General features: G+C 44.4%; 1 long non-coding RNA gene across 1 annotated transcript in view; it reads left to right on the forward strand.

The window, feature by feature from the left end:
- LOC109550811 (uncharacterized) overlaps positions 1–16,389 on the forward strand; it is a 77,765-nt gene that overhangs the window by 5,486 nt on the left and 55,890 nt on the right. Inside the window, exon 2 of the long non-coding RNA XR_002177488.3 lies at positions 8,546–8,620. This is a non-coding gene — a long non-coding RNA (uncharacterized lncRNA). The remainder of the gene's footprint in view (positions 1–8,545; positions 8,621–16,389) is intronic.

Below are 16,389 nucleotides of genomic sequence, written 5' to 3' on the forward strand. Positions count from 1 at the left end.
ATAGACATTTATCATATGTAGGACTTGCTATGAGCAAATTGTCCACATATTGGAGTTAGACTCCTTCATCCAATATTAAGTTTCTGAGGTCCCTAGCCAACATTTCCCCAAACGAAGTAGTGTTACTGAATGAATCAGGTCCTGCAGCTTGCCGCTTACAAAATCAATACTCACAAATGTCGGTAGAAAGAAAAGGTGCCTTTAATCAGAACACCAGCAATCTGGGAAGATGGTGGCCTCAGCCCAAAACCACCTCCAAAGATTTTGCTCAGAAATCAAAGTTTTGAAAGGGAAACAGAGAAGGAATCTCAGTTAATCATTGAGATGGGGGTCAGAGTTAGCGCCACCGCCCACTGTGTGCAGGCTTGTCGACTTCTGATCTTCCTCTAGACATTATCTTGTTCACAGAGTTTGCTCACACAGTTTGTTCCAGAGTTTACTGAAAGGGAAGCTAGGGAAGAGATCTGGTCATCTGTTAATTACTTATTCTTCATTTTTACTGCTTTGATCTATGGAAAGAACCGAAAAGTTAGGTAAGGTATTGTTTGATTAAAAGATTTGAAAGGTGTGCTTGGGTCAGATATGAGTAGAGCATGGGGCTGCTTGGTTTAAAAGTTAGTTACAATATAGCCTTGCTAAAGTGACAAGGAAAGGGGCTTCCTGCTGAGGGCGGTTTCCTGCAAAGAGCAGCTTACCGTAGGGGAATTCTTAAATCCTTGAGGCAGGACAATCCAACAATACTGTTGGACTACCTGTGTTTCTGGGTCCTGCCACGTAAAAGCAAATAGCTGCTGTGATTCTTCTGCAATAGGAATGCAGAAAAAAGCATGTTTCAAGTCCCAAACCGAGAACCAGCTGTATTCCCCAGCAATCGTTGTGAGCAGTGTACGGATTAGGTACCACAGGGTGCAAATCTTTGACTATTTCATTCATAGGCCTCAAGTCTTGGACAAAGCAATACTCTGCCGAGTTTGGCTTTGACCGGGAGAATAGGGGGGTTGTTCAGGGACTTGTAAGGTTTAATCAGTCCTGTTTTCAAAAACTTTTCGAGAATTGGCTGAATTCCCTTTTGGGCCTCTTGACTCAGAGGATATTGTTTTAGATTAGGTGTCCCAGCATTCCTTTTTAATGGGATTCATATTGGCCATGCATTTTTGGCTTTCCCTGGGGTGCTGTCAGCCTACACTTCTGGCCTTACCTTTTCATAGACTTCAGGGGGGAAAAGAGCTCCGTCTCCTTTTCTGGGGTTTCCATGAGCCCCATCTGCAGGCTCAAAGCGTGCTCTGGTGGGTCCCTGATGTCAAGCTATTCTGTCAAAAATGTTACTTGAGCTTTTAATTTACAAAGGAGGTCCTGTCCCAAAGGAGGGATTGGACACTCTGGCATATATAAGAAAATGTGTTTCAGGGTGAGGTCCCCTAGTTGACATTCTAGAGGTTGTAAGAATGAACGATTTTGTACTTCTCCAGAGACTCGCATGACCAGGATGGATTGAGATGTTTTCTGTGCCACCTTGGTGTTTACCACAGAATATGTTGCACCCATGTCTATTAGAAAGTCAATCAACTTTTTCCGCACTGTCAAAGTTGCCCGGGACTCCTGTGGGGAGATTGGAATTTGATGCCTCAAGTCCAAGGGAGCCCCCGGGCCTCTTCACTTACCATGAGCTTTCCTCTCTTTCTACCATGCAAGAGAGCCTCCCTGCTTCCTTTTATCGTTTTTGTTCCTATGTTTCAGCCTAGGGCAATCTTTTTTCCAGTGCCCTTCCTCCTTAACAGTAAGCCCATCGTTCTTTCCCCAGTGGTGGCTTACCTCTCTTTGGGTTACTCACCTTCTGGGAATCCAATGCTGCTGCCAGAAAAGTGGTGTTCTGTTTTGCATCTTCTTTCTTCTGTCGTCATCCCCTGTTGTTGAACACGTTAAAAGCAACACCTACCAATTGAGAAGGGTCCATTCCAAATGCACCATCTAACTTTTGTAGTTTTCTTCTTACATCTGGGGAGCTTTGCCCGATGAAGGTCATATTTGCCATCCTTTTATTCTCGGGCCTCAGGATCTGCATCCCTGTAGCATCTATGAGCTTGATAAATTCTATAAACGCTGATGGATTCTCACTGGGTTTTCGTTCTATCTCCTGAATTTTGTTTAAGCTCTTTTGCCTAGGTACCCCCTTTTGAAGACCCGCTACACTTTCTATTGATATAATGCTCTAGGTGTGGCATGCGTCCATTTTTAGGTCCCAATTAGGCTCAGCAATAGGAATGCCAGATTTGCTTCTGGAGTTTCACCTGGATCCGCTAGATAGAGCTGGTGTGCTTCCTCTCTAGCCTTGTCAACAACCATCCTCCTTTCATCCCCAGTAAGCATCCTATTCTTAAGAGTGTGAATGTCCGCCCGAGTGGCATGTTGAGTGGCAAAGACAGATATAAAAAGTTCAGTCATGCAGAGGGGGTCCTCTCGGTAAGCAGGGTTATGGTCTTTCCAGTTAAGCAAATTGTAAGGCACGGCACCAAAGACGGAGGAGAGCTTAAACAAGCTTTATTTGGGAACGCTCCCGGGCGAGGTTCACTGGTCCGAGAGAAAGGGGCCAGAGAAGTCGCGCTCGGGTGCGGGCATGAACAAAATTTATAGGGGCGGACGCAGGGGAGGTGCTTGCTGTGTGAAGCAGCCCTTTTTTTGGTAATCTCTCGGGTGTTGTGGCAATGTCAGGTGTCGGTTGCATCAGCCTCAGAGCCGTTGGTTCCGCCCCTCGGGGAGCGGGAAGACGGGGGCCGAGTGGTGTGGCAATGTCAGGAGTGGTTGCATCAGCCACTTTGGCGGGGGTTCCGTCTGGCTCCCTGGGCCCTTCCCCGGACCTGCTGGCCTTACACAAATATGAAGTTGAGAATGGATTGTGCATCCATAGAAACCTATCTGGTTGGCCATTTGCATGAAAGCCTTCTATGGGATATCAGCACAAGGGAAATTTCCCAGCTCCGGAAGTGGCTCCAGGTCCAAACTGAGTGCGCTGTTGGGTTTTAAGTGGTGATACCAAACCAGGTCTCCGTGCCCCAGCGGTTAACCTAGAAACGTCTACTTGATCCCCATTAGTAGGGGAAACAGGAGGCGGTAAAAGGGGTGAATATATTGGCGGCATGGGGACGGTCGGCACAGCTGCTGGTACAGTCGGCTCTGCCGGTGGGGGAAGCGGATAGGCTACAGTTCCGGTTTTTTTTTCCTTTTTTGTTTGTTTTTTGCGGTACGCGGGCCTCTCACTGCTGCGGCCTCTCCCGTTGCGGAGCACAGGCTCCGGACGCGCAGGCTCAGCGGCCATGACTCACGGGCCCAGCCGCTCCGCGGCATGTGGGATCTTCCCGGACCGGGGCACGAACCCGTGTCCCCTGCATTGGCAGGCGGACTCTCAACCACTGCGCCACCAGGGAAACCCCCGGGGTAAGTTTTGACATAACATGTCCCTGCTGTCATTTCCTCTCTCTCCCTCTTGTAGAACAGATTTTCCCTTGGGTTTCCTTTCAGACCGATGCACCGTAAGGCGTTAGCCCTCTGACTCCTTTTCCTCCTTATGTAATAGTATAAATGCTTCAGTGTGTAGGATCTTGTCATTTTCCCCTGCTCTTTCACAAAACAATTCTAACTGGAAGATCGTATAATAATTGAGTGAGTTATTCAGGGGCCATCGCTCTTCTGATCCTAACACATATTGTGGCCATACACTATTACAATATAATATCATCTCTTTCTTAGTTCTAGGCTTGTTATCGAGTCCAAGCTCATTCTCCTTGCTGCAAGACAGGCCAATAAATCGGGAGCGAAGGTGTTGGGGCATGGAATGACCACTTTGTTTGGAATGCCGGGAGTCGAAGCAAATGGCGGACCAGTGTCCTAGAGAAGCATCTTACTAGGGTCTGGATGCTAGTTTCTTTTAGAGAACACGTAAAGGGGGAGGTGAGGAGGTAGAATAAAAGGCCATGAGTTGTTGCAAACATCTCCTGGCTTAATCCAGACTCCCGGAGGGGATGTGTTAATTTCTTGTTGCCTGCAGCCATTTACAGGTGGGCTGGGTCAGGATGTTTCCTGTGAGCTGAACAAAGGTATTTCAGTTTAACATTCATGCATGGGGCTGGGGGTGCGGCAGGGCTCTCAGAGAAGACAGGCCATTATGTATATTTTAAGCTATAGGCAACATTCCTTTAGTGATTATCTTGTAGTAAAAATAGAAAACAAAAGTTAAAATAAAAGAAAGATGTAATACGAAACCAGATTAGTTCTTCCCTGTTACAGGGCCTGATGTAAGGCCGGGCACGTTACAGAAAGCCAGGCTCTTGACATAAAGCTAAGCTCTTGAAGAAAAGCAGGGTTAGGAAAGTTAAACCGGGATAAGACGGGTAAAGCCAGATCACCTGACGAAAACCCTGAAAACCTGAGGTCATGCCAGGCAGGAGGAATGCCATAAAACAGGGTCAGGTGAGGTAAAGCAAAGTCAGCTGATGTAAAGCCTGGAAGTGTCGTAAAGCATTGTCAAGTGATGTAAAACAGGGTAAGGTGACGTAAAGCCTGGGAAATTAATGTAAACAAAGCCTGGTAGTGCCGTAAAGCATTGTCAACTGAGGTAGAGCAGGGTAAAGTGTCATAAAGCAGGGTCAGGTGACGTAAATGCCAGGAAACTGAGGTAAAGTATGCGGACCCTTGTATTTAGTGCCAGTTATGTTACAAAAGCTGGGCACATGACGTTCAGCCCAAGGACCAGACATAAAGAGGGAACGTGAAATAAAGCTGTGGCACCAGCTATGAAGCCGGGAACCTGAGGTAAGGCCAGGGCAACTGACCTAAAGCCGAGGGATAAACGTCAGGAAGAAAACATCCTGGATTTCACCCTAGGGGTCTGGCTCCATTCTCTTTGATGTGCTTTGTGGAAACTTGTCACAAGCCTCTAGTGTCTGTGCGTCATCCCCGTTATATTGACATAGTGTTGGTGATGATGTCAGCAAGGTTACTGATAATACACGCTTCATGAGTTCATCGTCAGGCAGGTATATCCTTCAATGTTTCCTCCTACTTGTAGCCCCAGAACCCTTCACCCCCCCACCCCGCCCCCCACCCCAGTCTGCTGTAGCTGAGGGAGCCAGATGGGTCTCAGGCCTCCACCAGGTCCTGTTGAAAGAACAAGACTGGCCCTTCATCCCACAGAAACTCTTCTGTCCCATTTCATTCCTTTTCTCCCCGTAGATGACCAAAAGCTTTGTGAGGACATTTGCTGTCTTCTAATTAGCCACGTCATTGATTCTGCTTGAGGACAGCCATGAGGCTGGAGTCCCAAGCAAAGATTTCCTCGTGTGGGCTTCGTGACCCACGCCAGTCTCCTTGCCCTGCACGATTCCCTGTAGCTGGGTCTCAGACATGGGCCTGGCCACACAGAACCTCTCACGTAAGGTCTTCTGCCCTGAGTTGACTCCAGGACACTGTGCTGCAGAACAAGGAGTCCTAGAGGATTCCTCCCCTGCCTCAGCGTCCTCTGAGCTTCTGGAACTGACTCTTGTGAACCACAATGTGTCCTTTTATGGAGCTATCTGGACACATTGTTCTGGCTCTAATGTTGTACCGTGTGTTCCCTCAAAGTTCTCTGTGTAACAGGTTATCTGAGTCACAGTATTTGCCCTATGGATTCCTGGATGGTGCTGCATTTTGAGCAAAACCAGGTTTCCTGGTACACAACACGTGGGATGAAACGGCACCACAAGCAGCTGACCCTGCAGCTCTCCAGGACTATGGCTTGTTTTCCCTCCATGTTCCCTACTGCTTCTCCGTGTTCCTTGTTCTCTGCTTTTTCTTCTCCTTCCCTGCGTTCACTCACTGACCCTGCTCTCCTTCCTCCTCCCCAGTGCCTGTCCCTGTTCCCAGCTCCTTTACCACGTTCCCTGATCCCTCTCTTCCTACTTTCTGATCCCGTTGCTGTTCTCTGTGTGATCTGGTCTCTGTTTTTCCTCCCCGTTCTCTTCCCGCTCACTCTCAGCCTGTCTCCATCTATCTGCTCCGTGGCTTCACCAAGACTCTGTTTCCTCTTCTCAAATATTTGATTCACTTCTTTGGGGTAGACTGCAGTAATGGAGAGCAGACGGGGACCGACTTTGCTGTACTTTGTAGGTAGATTTCAAAACAAATGTGGGTTGCTGCTTTCCTGAACTCCTGTCCCATGAAGAAGCCCCATTTGCATGAAAACATTGAGTTCAGTCCACTTGTTGGTGACCGGCTCCTGAGGCCCTCTCTGCTTGCCCACCGTCAATGAAACTATATAAATAAGAGCCTCCCGCATTTCACTGCACCTCACCCAGTTGGTTAGTTGTCTTAATCTCTAAGCTCGTAAATCTCCCCAAGCCTGTCAATGTTCCCAAACACCTGAAGACTGCCAGGCTCACCAGTCATTCCAAACACACCATTCTTGCTAATCCCATCACCCCTCCTCCAAGCCCCCAAAGCTCACTAAGCACATGAATTCTTATCTGCATGTGGGCACTTGTTTTGTTTTGTAACAATTCACGAAGTTGTACACTTATGTTCACACATCAGTATAATAGAATAAATAAGTATACCCAAATTGTCCTCTCCTCTCTGCCTCTTCATTCTTGTACTTTGCTATTTGAATTCTTCCTCACCTGCAAGTCACACTCCTGGCGCTGTTTTTTCCTCAGTCTCAAGTATAGTCTGCATCTTTACCCCACTGAGAGTATAAAACCTCAAGCTAGAGAGGGTGCTTGATCCAGAGTGTTTTGTGGGTAAGAAAACTTTCATCATGTGAACCTCTCTTAAAGATCATGGAAGCCTTGAGTCGTCTGGGATAGGGAGACAGGGAGAACATCTGGCCTGTTTGGAGGGTTGAGTGTTACATTTGACTGGTAAATCCCACAAGGTCTTAGACACGCACAGGAGATGGTCTTGAGATGTGGGTGTAGTTCGAAGAGTAGGGTTGTGCCTCATGGATGCCATTGGCAGCTTGACCCTTTTCCTCTGATGAGCCTGTAAGCCTGGCTCCCAGTCCAAGGCAGGGACAGGGCTATGGCTCATGGGGTAATGGACAGGTCTGTGGAAAAGGGCATGGTGCATGGGGAGAGGTTCCTGTGCTGCCTGTGACTTCCTCCTATCTACAATCTGGTTTTCCTCTGAATCCCAGTGGACCTATATCCCTCTTCCTGCTCTCCTGTTCTCAGAGGGTCTTTGGGGGGGTACACGGCTCGAGGCAGGAGGCACTCACATTGGGAGTTCAGGCGTCATCATGGCAGACAAGATGAGCTAGTCAAGGCCCATCCTGCCAAACCCTGTCTCCTCCACTGTACCCTGGGGACTTTGAGAGGTCCAGAGCGTGCCTGATCGAATGGATTTAATTCTGAAGTGAGTGGTCTCCTGCTGTGTACGGAGAAGATCTTGGAGAATGGTTATGACCTGGGGTCACAGTCCAAGAGGAGAGCCCTGGAGGAGAACAGGGCCACCAGAGCCTGACCTGCCTGCGTCCTCTAGCCAAACACCCGCTTGGCCTTGGGCCTTGCCAGGACTGGGAAGGAGCTGATGGTCTGGTTACAGACCAGTGTGTATCCAGAATTTATGAAGCATGGTGACTGCTTTCTGACCCCTAATTGCCCTCTCACCAAGTCCTTGATTCAATCCGCGCATTTCCTTGCTTGACTTGTGCTCTCCTATGATTGCTGCACATAGGGTCTCCAGGGGTTAAGGAGACCTGAGACCTTTTAGGACGTCAGCAAGCTGTAGTGCAGACCAGATGAGCTGGTTGAGGCCTCAAAGACTCAGATAAGAGAAAGCCTGCTTTTCTCCCCATCCCATAATGAGGCATGGACTGGCCTTAGTAATGGCTTGGGCATGGCCAGCCCCATAGATTGGGGTGGGAGCCACGAGCATTGATTATTGACCTGTGCATCTCCTTCCACTGAGGGCCTGAGAGGTCTTGGACATTCTTAGGCTGAAGATGAAGCCATTAATGTTGCATATAATTAGCCCAGTCTAGGACCTGGGAGCTTCATAACTGGCCTCAGATCTTTGTGTGACCTTCCACAAGATCTAGCCAGGGCCTTCCTAGGGCCTAATGTATGGCTACATAAGTACTTGAGATCTCTGTTCCCTTCCATGAAATGGGATCATTCTAGTAATTTGCAAAAGGAAATACACCAGAGGTGTTTCACCCATACCTGGACCTGATCTAGATGATAAGATTCCGGATTTTTTAGCTTATACTTTAATGGGAATTTGGGAGACCTTGGGAGGGGATGAGAGTATTTTGCCTGTGGAAGTGTTGTGAATTTTAGGTGCCAGAGGGTGAACTGTAGTAAACAGCCTCTAAGATACCCTTCGATTATTCCTGCCTCTTGTTGCTCATACTTGTGTGTAAACCCGTCCATCTGAGTGTGCACTCGATTTAATGACGGTTCTGAGGCATAGAATGTTGCAGAGTAATGGGATGCCATTTGCTGATTAGGTTATAAAGACTGCATCTTCCTTCTTGGGCAAACTCTTTTGATCTCCCTCATCTTTCTTGCTCTAGGGGAAGCCAGCTGCCATGTCATGAGGCAGGTGAAGAGGGTCTCAAGGCAAAAAACTGAGTTCTTCCAAGAGCCAAGTAAGTAACCTGAGAGGCATAGCCTCCTCCACTCGAGTCTTGAGATATCTGTGGTTCTGATTTTCTTCTTGATCATAGTCTCACAAATCACCCTGAACCACAATCACCAAAGCTGAAAAAAGAACCTTTTGAAACATTGGACTCCATTAAACTTTAAATTATGCTATTTGAAAGATGTTGTTAAAAGAATAAAAGGAGGGCTTCCCTGGTGGCACAGTGGTTGAGAGTCCGCCTGCCGATGCAGGGGACACGGGTTCGTGCCCTGGTCCGGGAAGATCCCACATGCCACGGAGCGGCTGGGCCCGTGAGCCATGGCCGCTGAGCCTGCGCGCGTCTGGAGCCTGTGCTCCGCAATGGGAGAGGCCACAACAGTGAGAGGCCCGCGTACAGTAAAAAAAAAAAAAAAAAAAAAAAAAGAATAAAAGGCAAGCAACAGATTAGGGGAAAATCACATAGCTAATAAGGGACTGTATCTTGAATACATAAAGAACTCTCAAATTTCAACAAGAATATGAATAACCAAATAGAAAATTGGCAAAAAATTGAACAACTACTTTACAAAAGAAGTTCTACATATGGTAAATAAGCATATAGAAAGGGCTGAACTAATTAGTCATTGGAGAACTGCAAATTAAAATCACAAAGAGATACTACTGCATATTTAATAAAATGTCTAACATAAAAAAGTAATGAAATTTAGAAAATCAAGAGGATAAACAGTAGCATCAACACCACAAGACAGTTAGTGGGAATTTTAGCAAAATGTGTGCAAGACCTGTATCCAGGTAACTATAGAATTTTGCTGCAAGAAACCAAGAAGATGTAAATACGTTGGGATGTATACTATGATCATTGATTGGAGAACTCCACAGAAGTTTCATTTTTTAATATAATAGTAATGAAAACCGTAATGTGCATTTTTGAGGAAACTTATGAGATTATTTTAATATTTACATGAAAATGCAAATATTTTAGAGTAGTTAAAACCATTTAAAAAATGAGGGAAGACCTACACTAGCAGGTTTAATCACATACTTAGATTATATTAAAGAAATATAGGGCTTCCCTGGTAGCGCAGTGGTTGAGAGTCTGCCTGCCGGTGCAGGGGACACGGGTTCGTGCCCCGGTCTGGGAAGATCCCACGTGCTGCGGAGCGGCTGGGCCTGTGAACCATGGCCGCTGAGCCTGCACGTCCGGAGCCTGTGCTCCACAATGGGAGAGGCCACAACAGTGAGAGGCCCGCGTACCACAAAAAAAAAAAAAAAAAAAAAGAAATATATATGATAGTGAGAAAGTTTACACATATAGATCAATGGACCACACTAGAGAACTCCTCCCCCCCCCACCTCTACGGTGCAACAAAAATGACAAGATAATTCAATGGGGAAATGATGGTTTTGCCAACAAATGGAGTTGGAACAGTAAATATTCATACAGAAAAAAAAATACTCAACCCTAAATTAACACCATACAATGAATTAATACAAAATACGTCAATCACCTAAGCATAAAAGTTAGAATTTTACATTTCTAGAAGAAAACATAGAAGAAAAATTTTCACAGTCTTGGGTTAGGAACGTTTTTTTTCACTTATGTCTCCAAAAGCATCAATCATGCAAAAAAAAAAATGAATTGGACTTCAAAATACACCACGAAAATAAAAACAAATAACACAGACTGAGAGAGAGAATATGATAGATTAGATAGATAGATAATTGACAAAGAAATTTTACCAAAGAAAGTGTGCATTTGGTAAATAAGCACATACAAGATGATCAACATCATTAAGGATTGGAGAAATGCAATTTAAAACCACAGTGAGATACCACTGCACATTTAAAAATTTTTAAATGTCTCAAATTCTCAGACAAAGAATATATGGAAAGAACTCTTAATAAGAAGAATACAACCCATAGATACTTTTTAAACTAAGGTACGCACATGACTAATCAGTACACGACAGGTGCTGAATATCATAAACCAAACTGGGAATTCACATTTAATCCAGAATTATCTGTTGTTTGTGGCCAGTCCCCTCAGTGTCACTGCAGCCTCCACGGGAAAACAGATTGTCCTTCATTTTCTTTTTTTTTTTTTTGCGGTACACGGGCCTTTCACTGCTGTGGCCTCTCCCGTTGTGGAGCACAGGCTCCGGACGCGCAGGCTCAGCGGCCATGGCTCACGGGCCCAGCCGCTCCACGGCACGTGGGATCTTCCCGGATCGGAGCACGAACCCGTGTCCCCAGCATCGGCAGGCGGACTCAACCACTGCGCCACCAGGGAAGCCCATGTCCTTCATTTTCAACCCCCATCAAATCTCCCAGATTGCACAGGCCCATCGATTCATGTTAGGGGAGCCTGGAAAGGGTCTCTGCACACTTTCTCCTTCAAAGGTTTGGGTATATATAAGGATAAATTCTTTAGTCTCTTCATAGCAGGGAATTCCTGAATTGTAACTCCTTTCTTACCCTGGCCAGCCTCCTGTGTTAAATTCCAGGATCCTGGCCATATTAGCAGGAATATGCCTGTCCATGAAATTAACATTTAAACAAATGAACTTTTCCAACCTCCATGTCCCCACCAAAATACAAGGTCTTTAAAAACGGCTCTGGGTGAATGGGGTTGGGTGAATTCCTAGAGCCCAGCAAATTCTCTTGAAATATTAGGACTCTGGATTCCCACAGATTCCCTTGTATTAATCACCTCTTACTGCTTTAACAACTTATCACAACTTCAGTGGCTTAAAACAGTACAAATGTGTCTTATTACAGTTCTATAGGTTAGAAACCCAACATGGATCTCACTCACCAGGCTAAAAATCAGGATGTGATTGGGAGGGCTTCCCTGGTGGCGCAGTGGTTAAGAATCCGCCTGCCAATGCAGGGGACACGTGTTCAAGTCCTGGTCCGGGAAGATCCCACATGCCGCGGAGTAGCTAAGCCTGTGCGCCTCAACTACTGAGTGTATGCTCTAGAGACCACGAGCCACAACTGCTGAGCCCGTCTGCCACAGCTACTGAAGCCCACATGCCTAGAGCCTGTGCTTGTGCTCTTGTGCTCCGCAACAAGAGAACCCACCACAATGAGAAGCCCATGCACCACAATGAAGAGTAGTCCCTACTCACCGTAACTGGAGAAAGCCTGCACATAGCAACAAAAACCCAACTCAGCCAAAAAACCAAACTAATTAATTAATTAATTTAAAAAAAAGATCATTGGGGATGTGTTCTTTTCTGGAGGTTCTAGAGGAGAACCTGTTTCCTTGCTTTTTCTAGCTTCTACAATCTTCCTATATTCCTTGGGTCATGGTCTTCTGCCTTCATATCCAAAGCTGACAGTGTTGCATCTCTCTGAGTACTCTTCTGTCACCACATTTACTTTTCTGACTGAGATCTAAGAAAGGTTCTCTACTTTTCAATATTCACACAGTTAAATCGGGTCCACCCAGATAATCCAGAATAATCTCCCCAACTCAGTGTCCTTAAATTTAATCATGCCAACAAGCTCCCTTTTGCTATGTAAGGTAACATAATCACAGGTTCTTGGGATTAAGACACAGACATATTGGGAGGGGGGCATTATTCTGCTATGGATTGAATTATGCCCACCCAAATCCATATGTTAAAGCCTTAACCCCCAGTGTGATGGTATTTGGAGGTAGGGCCTTTGGGATGTAATTAGGTTTAGAGAGCCGTGAGGATGGGTCTTCATCATGGACTTAGTGGCCTTATAAGAAGAGACCAGAGAGCTTGCTCACTCTCCACCATGTGAGAATACAGTAAGAAGGCAGTGATCTGCAAACCAGAAAGTGGGCCCTCACCAGAAACCAGATCTGTCATCACCTTGGTTTTGGACTTCCCAGGCTGCAGAACTGTGAGGAATAAACATCTGTTGTTTAAGCTACCCAGTCTATGCTATTTTATTATAGCCGCTTAAGCTGACTAAAACACTTGCATACTCTTCAGGCCATGCCACGCTCCTGTTTTTCATTATAGATGATCAAGGCAACTGAGAGAGTATATGAGTTTATTTGTATAACTTCTAAGGAGGATAACTATTTACATCCAAAAGTAGACATCGCGGGAGAAGTTGAACTTCTCAGGAGGCACTTACCTTGGTTCCTCATCTAGGCTAAGCTGACCATTGTCCAGACTCCTACCCCTAACCCTTGGTATGCGTTCCTCAAAAGTATACCCAACCCATCTTCCCAGGACAAAAGGTTCCACTCCCTGCACATTATTCTTCATGAGTCTCCCAGTACTGACCAGCCATGTCCATTCTATACCTGCCCCAGGGTGCCCTGAGTCTCTGGAACAGACTATTTGTAAACCACAACGTGTTCTTGTCTGTGGATATCTACACACACTGAGGTGGCTCCGGGCTATGACCTCTGTTCCCATGAGCCTTTCTGAATCACAAGAAATTAAAACTGAATATATGCAGCAGGAATTACTAGGGAAGATTTCTAGCTGGGAGTAGCAGCAAGGCAAACTCTGGGTCTACAAGGGAGAATGCAGCTATGCTATTTTAGACTGTGTCTTGGGCTTGTTGAATATTATATGGCATGGTTCCTTTTATTTATTTATTATTTATTTATTTATTTTATGGTGTTGCATTTGCTTTTTTTTCTTCCAGTTGTATTGAGATGTAATTGACATACAGCACTGTATAAGTTTAAGATGTACAGCATAATGATTTGACTTATATACATCATGAAATGATTACCACAATAACTTTAGCGAACATCCATCATTTTATATAGACAAAATTAAAGAAACAGAAAAAGATTTTTTCCCTGTGATTGGAACTCTTAAGGTTTACTCTTGTAACAACTTTAATATATAACATATATATGAGCACTGTATATGATAGTGATAATTATATTTGTTCATATCGTACATTACATCCCAGGTACTTATTTATCTTATAACTGGAAGTTTGTGCTTTTGACAGACTTCTTCCAATTTCCCCTTCCCCCAACGACTGCCTCAGGTAACCTGATCTCTCTTTCTATGAGTTTGTTTGTTTGTACATGGTTCCTTTGAAAATCTTCCATTTTAGTAAGTGATCAATCTGTTTTGGTCTGGAACGCATATTCTGACCTGCTTTTATGGGCTGTAGCTCAGCTATGAATTTAGCTTTCAAAGCCTTTGCAGTGTGACTCTTGTCTCCCTCACGTGTGTGCTACCCAGAGGCCAATTTTGAAACTTGTTTGGTTTTCTATATTGTAATTCACTTCTCAAACCTTCTTCTGTGTTGGTTATAGCCCCTTTCATACGTACATTTCTTAAGGGTCTACCAGGACATCAAATACAGATTTAGTGAATCCCTTTCTCCTGCTCCATCATTTCCATAAAGCTCCCCATACTCTCTAGTTGGGATAGGAAAAAATGCCATCTTGTTATTGTAGGGAAGCAATGAGGATGTAGGAATGGAATTTCAAGCTCTAGGCAACAAGATGACAGCAGTCACACACACACTGAGGGAGAAGCAGACTACAGAATTAGTCCAGGGAAGTCACTAAACAGACAAATAAAAATCCATCAACTACAACCACCCACAAGGCAGCAACAGAATCTAAAGTTAGTATAACATACTGTCTAAAATGCCAGTTTTTCAAGAATGCATGCAAAGAAGCAGGAAAGTGTGCCTCATACACAGGAAGAAAAAAATCTGTCAATAGAAATCTTCTCTGAGGGGGCTAAGATGTTGGACTTAGTTGAAAAGGACTTCAAAACAGGTGTTATAAATATGCCTTAAAAACTAAAGAATCAAAGAAAATACAATTACATGACTCATAAAATTGATAACATGGATAAATACATTGAAATCATACATATGAACTAGTAGGAATATCTGGAGTTAAATAAGTACAATAACTGGTATGGGTGATTCACTGGAGAGGTTCAACAGCAGATATGAGCTAGCAGAAGGAAAAATCTGCAAAACTGAAGATAGATCAATACAGATTGTCCAATTGATGGACATAAAAGAATGTATTCAAAGAAAAATAAGAGAATCTTAAGAGACCCTTGGGAAACCATTAAACATACTACATTAAACATGCAATGCTAATCCCAGAGAGAGACGGAAGGAAGGAAAGGAGGAAGGGAGGGAGGGAGGAGGGAAGGAAGGAAGGAAGGAAGGAAGGGAGGGGTCAAAAAGAGACATTTAATGGCTGAAAGCTCAGATATGAGGAAAAGTATTAATATGTGCATTTAAGAAGTTCAACAAATTCAGAATAGGTTAAGCACAAAGAATTCTACACCTAGATGCTGGGGATGACATATACCTAGCCTAGGCCACTGTTCTAAAGTGCTGCTCCTTTGGCGTTCTTGGCTGAGACACTCCACAGAGTTTCTGCAGGGCTCTCAAGCTACTTAGGAGATAAATAGTCAACTGTATTTTATTTTCGTCTTTTGGGCATATCTGTGAGAGAAATACAGGCTGATGATGGGTTCACAAATCAATTGGAATCATTCTTCTTAGGTTACTTAATGCAAGTCACCAACTCCACCTGCCCTAGACTCCTTTGCTTTATTTTGTTTATTCTTAGGAAGGGCCTTTTCACAATTTTGTTTTTACATTTTAACTTGTTAAATGAACTTTAATTTTGGAAATTTAGTATGGAGAGTTCCTGTATACCTTTCATCCGGTTTCCCCAGGGAAAGTACCTAAAATACATGGTATGCAACCATTGTACATTCGTTAAAACTATTAAATTAGCGTTGGTACAATATTATGAGCTAAACTATAAACTTTATTCATGTTTAATCAGTCTTGCCACCCATATCCTTTTTCACTTCCTTGGTCAAATTCTGGATAACAGATGACATTGACTCCTTAAGTGCCATTAGTCTTCTACAATATGTGGCAGTTTTCAATCTTTCCTAGCTTTTCATGACCTTGAGAGTTTTGAAGAGTACTAGTCAGGTATTTTATAGAATGTCCCTCATTGTTGTCTGTCTGGTGTTTTCTCTTGTTTAAATTTGGGTTATGGATTTTCAAGAAGAATACCATAGAGGTATTCCCCTTCTCATTGTATCATGTCAGGTGATACATGATATCAGTATGAACCATCACTGGTGATATTCACCTTGATCACTTAGTTGAAGGTGTCTGTCAGGTTTCTCCACTGTAAAGTTGCTAATTTTACCTTTTCATACTTTATTCTTTGGAAGTGAGTGAGTCATTAAGTCCAGTCTGCGCTCAAAGAAGGAAGTGAAGTCCTCTAGGGCAGTGGTCCCCAACCCCCAGGCTGTGGACCTGTAGTGGGCTGCAGCCTGTTAGGAACCAGGCTGCACAGCAGGAGGTGAGTGATGGTCAAGGGAGCGAAGCTTCATCTGCTGCTCCCCATCGCTCCCCATCGCTCGCATTACCGCCTGAACCATCGCTCGCATTACCGCCTGAACCATCGCTCGCATTACCACCTGATCTATTCCCCCCAACTCCTCATCTGTGGAAAAATTGTCTCCCACAAAACCGGGCCCTGGTGCCAAAAAGTTGTGGACCAGTGCTCTAGCGGTATCTACGTATGTTATTTGGAAAACTTTTGTAGGAAGGATTTGCCTCTTTTCCTCATTTATTTCTTTATTCAATCTTTAATTTATATCCATATAATTAGTGATATTTATTTTTTCTTTTTGGGCATAATCCTATACTGTCACTATATATTTTGGGCAAATTATTCCAGCTTTAGCCATTGAGATCTCTTTGAGATCAACTCCTGTTTCCTTTTGGGATATCTGTAATTCTTACGTATTTATTTAA

The sequence above is a fragment of the Tursiops truncatus genome, chromosome 19, assembly GCF_011762595.2.
Source record: "Tursiops truncatus isolate mTurTru1 chromosome 19, mTurTru1.mat.Y, whole genome shotgun sequence".
NCBI classification, from domain to species: Eukaryota; Metazoa; Chordata; class Mammalia; order Artiodactyla; family Delphinidae; genus Tursiops; species Tursiops truncatus.